This window comes from Scomber scombrus, chromosome 15 (assembly GCF_963691925.1).
Source record: "Scomber scombrus chromosome 15, fScoSco1.1, whole genome shotgun sequence".
Classification (NCBI taxonomy): Eukaryota; Metazoa; Chordata; class Actinopteri; order Scombriformes; family Scombridae; genus Scomber; species Scomber scombrus.
The window spans coordinates 9,388,070-9,394,069 of NC_084984.1; positions in this window are offsets into that span (position 1 = coordinate 9,388,070).

Genomic DNA, 6,000 nt, shown 5'->3' on the forward strand with positions numbered 1-6,000 from the left:
GTATTTATATTTCATACTAGTTCACATCAGATTTGAGCATGAACATGTATGGATGTACAGTATTTGGGAATTGTATATTTCTAGTAAAGAACGGGATATAAAAGCAAAATCTGACAACTATTTTACGTTTACGTATCCTCTGGAACTGAGGGGCAGCTTCTGCAAGCTGGTCAATAAAAATGGAGACAGGAGCTAAAACAGCCCGTTGTAGACAGAAGCTGGACTGAGGAGCTGTAAAAGATAAATGAAGAGTTTTTTGAACCGTAAATCATAGAGAGACATTACAGTAGAGCCCCAGAACAAAAATACAGACATGGAAATGTGCATGTTATGTCCTCTGTAATGCTTTCTTACCTTCCAGCATGCCTCTCTGCTGCTGTATCATGTGAATTTACCCCCTGGGAAACAATAAAGTCTTAAAATCTTATCTTAAAGAAATGAATACCGCAAAGGATAATAATAGGCTGCAACTGAAGTGGACTTAAGATGTGCATGTAATGCTGACACCATGTTATACTGAATACTTCCTTGGTCAATTACACAGTGTTTACTTGATGCACAGGACCACAGATGTGCTTGAAGTGCAGTTGTTTGTGCAGAGATTTTAAACTGTGTGTGAACTGGCTTCTCAGAGCATTCACATACTGTTTTATGAATAGCTAGAAAATATATTAACTTGTAAATGAACAGAAGATTATGTCCCTTCAACCCAACAATGAACCATTAACGCAACCTCGTCACCTGCGGAGACCTGAAGAAGATCCTTGCTGGGTTCAAATATCTGTTCATAAATAGTGCTGCAAGCTTTGGGCAGTCTGCAGTGTGCTGATTTATATTCACTCCACTGATTTGTTACTTTTGACTGACTTTATCATGAATGAGGTGGTTGAATAGATAGAGGTATTTCTGTGGAAAAGTGACGTTTGACATTGTGGTCCAATGTTTATCTGGTTTTAAAGACACTCTTATGTAAAGTTTTACCTTGAAGACAGAAAACCGGTGGCAGATGTTGAGGGGGCCTTGTCTCAGTCTAGGTGCATTGTACATCAGGCCCCTCAAGGGAACATTCACTATGCATTTTCTTCTTTTTATGGGAACTTTAATTGTTTGCTCTGCACGAAATGTATTGAGAACCAAATGTTATTCTTTTTTCTTCTAAGAATAAATACAGTAGATAATGAGACAAGAAACCTACAGTGACTTGAGGTGGAGCTCCTAATCAGTCTTTTTATGACTAATTTAGTCGATATTGGTACAATGACACCTCAAAGTGCAGCACTCTTACATAGCATCAACATACATACACACAGACACATACTGTACATAGTCTTACAAAGAATACAGACCAGGCTTAAGGCTTTGCTGTTATTATTGACTTTTTCTGTTTTTAATGCATTGAAAAGCAATTGTATTCTGTACTTTACATGCTGTACTCTTAAAGAGAATTGTTGAATAAATTGATGCAAACACATACAAGGTCCTCTGTTGCACTGATGTAGATTATGCCAGCCCACTCCTGGATGGCACATTACGATGCTAAAATCCACAAACAGAGCATAATCAAGGTCACAAATTGGACTTTTACTTTATCTGAGCATGACCCACAATTAAGAACAAAATGTAATACAGAAAGTGTTCTGAATTTTCATGTCTGTCTCTACGATGATGCAGATTTAGCCCCTGTGTTAAGCTACAGGGGTCACCAAGGTACAAGCCCAGGTTAGAGCATCATTCCCTAATCAGGTCACTGTGCATATTCTCTGCATTATTCTCTCAAACTTTACTAGTTTGACTCAGGTGTCCTTAACAGGAGCTCATGTTCCTGAAAACCTCACTTGCAGGGTCACTGAGGCACACACACATGCTCCACCATCATGACAGGGTTGAAGTTCAAGGAGTGGTTGAACAAAAAGGTGGTTTATTCACAAGTGATATTAACGGTCATGACAGACCTTAATTAAGGGTAAGACAGACTTTGTACGGGACCAAACAGGGACACAGAGAGCTGAAACTCTCAATTTACAGGTCAAACTTAAGTCTGACACTCACCTAGTGTCATAAGCTTTGGGAAGTGACCAAAAGATTGTGCATGTAAACAAATAAAATGGGATTCTTCCAGAGGGCAGCTTATTTCCATATGCATGTAGAGGGTTAAGTGTGCAATCATACAAGAAGGCCTTGGGGTCCAGCTGCTGCTTCTTCTTCATTGCAGTCTTCATCTATCAATATTTTCATAAATGTGTTTGAAAGTGTAATCTTATCAACTAACAATTGCCTTGTTTTTATCAAATATTTGGTCTTGTTTCCATTGTACCCATATGCGTAGAACACAAAGACATTTCCCATGTGGGAAATCCTGTCAAAGAGACAGAAAAATTAGTTCTCTGAGGCAGAAATAGAGACATAACAAATGATGTTGAACCATAATAAACAATTATTATTTAGTAGCTGACATAATGGGGTTTTCAGGGCTTCCCTGCTGTTGCCATTGGTACTTTTATCTGGACATAAAGTAAAAATAATAATAATAGTACTAATGAGGATTGATATGTTTAGAAATTAGAGGTTACATATAAATGTGATGGTGCATTTGCCAGACAATAAAACCAGAATCTGTAAGATCATTATTTCATGTTATTCAATAATTACATGATGCAATCAAGGATAAATTTAATGAAAATTGGTAGCACTATTTAATAACCAATTATGAGGCAGTTATCAGTTAATTGTAATCTTATTTTTTAAAACAGTGAGGCTTATTTGTTAATTTCCTGAATTGTTTATTCATAATTAATTATTTAATGAACATTATGGAGCTAATTATCAATCATTTGTTATTAAGTCTTAATAGGTCAATTAAGTCCAACTTTTTTTCAGTCTGTTTACATTATGATAGATTGGAATTTTAGTTGTATTTTTTGACATTTGTCTTTGTAAGCTCTACTGCTCAGCATAAAACTTACTGAACTATAATATCAAGTATACGGTATCACTTCTGGCTGACTGCAGCATTAGATGGACTGTATACCCCTTATGATTAACTCTAGTTTTGTCATGCTAATAACAGTTGAAACATTGAACAGGCAACCTCTGAGGTTAAAAATTAAACCAACGTGACTTAAAAAAACTGAAAAACTACAGTTCCTTGAATGGCCACTTTGAGACTGGCTCCAAAAGTGAGTCGATCCCGATAGACCCTGTAGTTAAAATGCCTAACTTTATAGCAGAAATAAACATGTTTACAGCCTGTAGACAGACACAGAGTGTTCTTCTCTGTAGCTAATTCCCCGTTTATGAAAACAGTGGGGGTGAATTTGTACATAACTCATCCGTTAAATTGTACTAAGGCTTAAAAGTATGCATAATTAAGGGTAAAGCCGCCTGAATGATGGGTGCTGTCACAGGTGAGTTGCTACCACGGCAACAATTTTGGTTAGGTAATGTAAACATATTGCAGTGTATTTACAGTTCTATAACATTTTGGTCACCTAAAAAATTCTTGTTCTAGTTTGGTTGTACTAAAAAACAGCTTTTCTGGTAAATACATTTGGTTTTAATTATTGTTTCTTCTTTCATTAGAATATTCACAGTTGACCATAGACTGTAACTGCACTGTGCTCACCAAGCTAGCAGCTACCGTTTGGGTTAGCTTCACCCTCTTGTCCGAATATCACGTCTGGCTTCAAAAATCCAAGATGGAAACAGTCAAAATTTAAACTCAGGGCTTTGAAATCCGAGTAGCTATGTACTTTCTTTTTTTTCAGTCTATGTTTTCAGCACGCCCGCCGATAGGGGGGGACAAACGGGTCTGTTGTCCCGGGCCCAGGGTAGGGGGGGGCCCAGAACTGGGCCCACATTAAATTATGGAATAATTTTTCAAAATAGGCCTATCTGTGGAAAAGATGTGTAATATTTGAGTTACATAAAAGCTTTTAATTGTTTTCTTCCTAATCGCTCTTGAAATAGTGGTCAAGAACCACCCCACCCCCAACACAAAAATGGTTTGGCAGCTGATCAAAATTTGATGTTGTCATTTGAAGTTCAGTACGCTAAAAATGTCTGGTCAGCCCAAGTCCGGTGCTCAGAAAAGTAAAGAAAAGATAAGAGGAAAATAGAGGCCTTAGAGATTTGTTAAAACATAAAAAATGTCTCTTTCCTATCGTAGTAAGGTAGACTATTGACCAGTGCTTTAAGTGGGCCGGTACGCACCGGTACGGAGTACTGGCACTTCTCAATTTTAGCCTCTGGCGTACTGGGACTTTTTACGGCGTACCGGGACTTCTCATGAGCTCATAGTACCCTGTCCTGTTCTATTTCTCTCTTTGCGATTCGTGAAACTCATATTCCTATGGCTATACTACATTACCCAGTGTGCACTGGTACGCACCGCACGCCTGCCCCTCGCGAGAGGAGGTCTCGCAAGTCGAGTGTGCCGGTGTCGTGACAAAAAGTGATCGTCTGCCAGAATCTGATTTCTGGCCGCGGGAGTGCGCACAGCAGCCCGTTGAGCGGTAGCGCTAAAACGTCTGATATTCTTTAATATTATTGTTTATGCCTACTATTTGGAGACAAGACTATAAAAGACATGATTTATGGGAGGATTACATACGCCTATAAAATAACGAACAGATTTCACCTGCCAAAAATTGATTGAAGGCCAAATACAGTTACTGTTAGGTGATTTCTGCCTAAATATGACTTGATGTCATTCTTGAGCTTCATAATATAAACACTAGAGCTCACAGGACAGCTTGGAATTCTTTTAAAGGACCATTACAACACAAAATAAGGCATTTTCACCTGCCAAAAATTGATTGGAGGCCAAATACAGTTACTGAAAGGTTATTTCTGCAATCAAATATATATTTAAGTCTTAAATAATAGACAGTCATTGTCTACTGTTTTGTTATGATAGAAACACACACAGGAGTATGTCATTTAATTGATTTACTTGTCAACTGCATAGCTTCTCCAATGTTCTCCATGTCTGGTCTCCATCTCTAGGTGCCCCCCTGAAGACCTCCCTTGGGCCACATGCAAGTTAACAAGCATAATTTGTCTGGAAAGTTCAATAAAACAAATTCTTTTTAAAAATCAGCATCATGTTCTAGTATTTGAATATATCACTTAATGATCTGCTGGAACCGACCGCCCACTGCCTAATTTACCTGGCAACAGTTGTATAAGGGGAGTACTGGCACTTATTTTTTCCACTTAAAGCACTGCTATTGACTACGAACTCATTTTCGCCAAAACGAGTCGTCCTCCAGGCTGCAGGAGATATATTGCTCTCTATGCACTGCGGGTGGAGAGGCGAGCGCTTAGGGACCGTTTACAAATTGCAGTACCAAAGCAAAAAATATTCAATATCTCCACTTTTATTAACTGTAGTCTCACCAAATTCACTCCACACATCAACGGTCACCTGATCATCACACTACAACAGTTATTTCATAAAAAATATTTTTGCATATTTTTGGGGAATTTTATTGTGAGCAATCTTCAATATCGTCAATATTATACACTGTATACTCACCAAAATCATGCTACACAACAAGGGTCACCTGATAATCATAATACAACAGTCATTTCATGAAAAAAATAAATCTTTTTGCATATTTTTGGGGAATTTTATTGTGAAATATATATATACACTGTATACTCACCAAAATCATGCTTCACAACAATGGTCACCTGATAATCATACTACAACAGTGATTTCAGGGGGAAAAAAAGTTTGCATATTTTTGGGGAATTTTATTGTGAAAAATCGTCAATAGCGTTAATATTATACACTGTAGGATGACCAAAATCATGATACACAACAAGGGTCACCTGATAATCATACTACAACAGTCATTTCAGAAAAAACTTTTTGCATATTTTTGGGGAATTTTATTGTGAAAAATCGTCAATAGCGTTAATATTATACACTGTAGGATGACCAAAATCATGATACACAACAAGGGCCACCTGATAATCATACTACAACAGTCATTT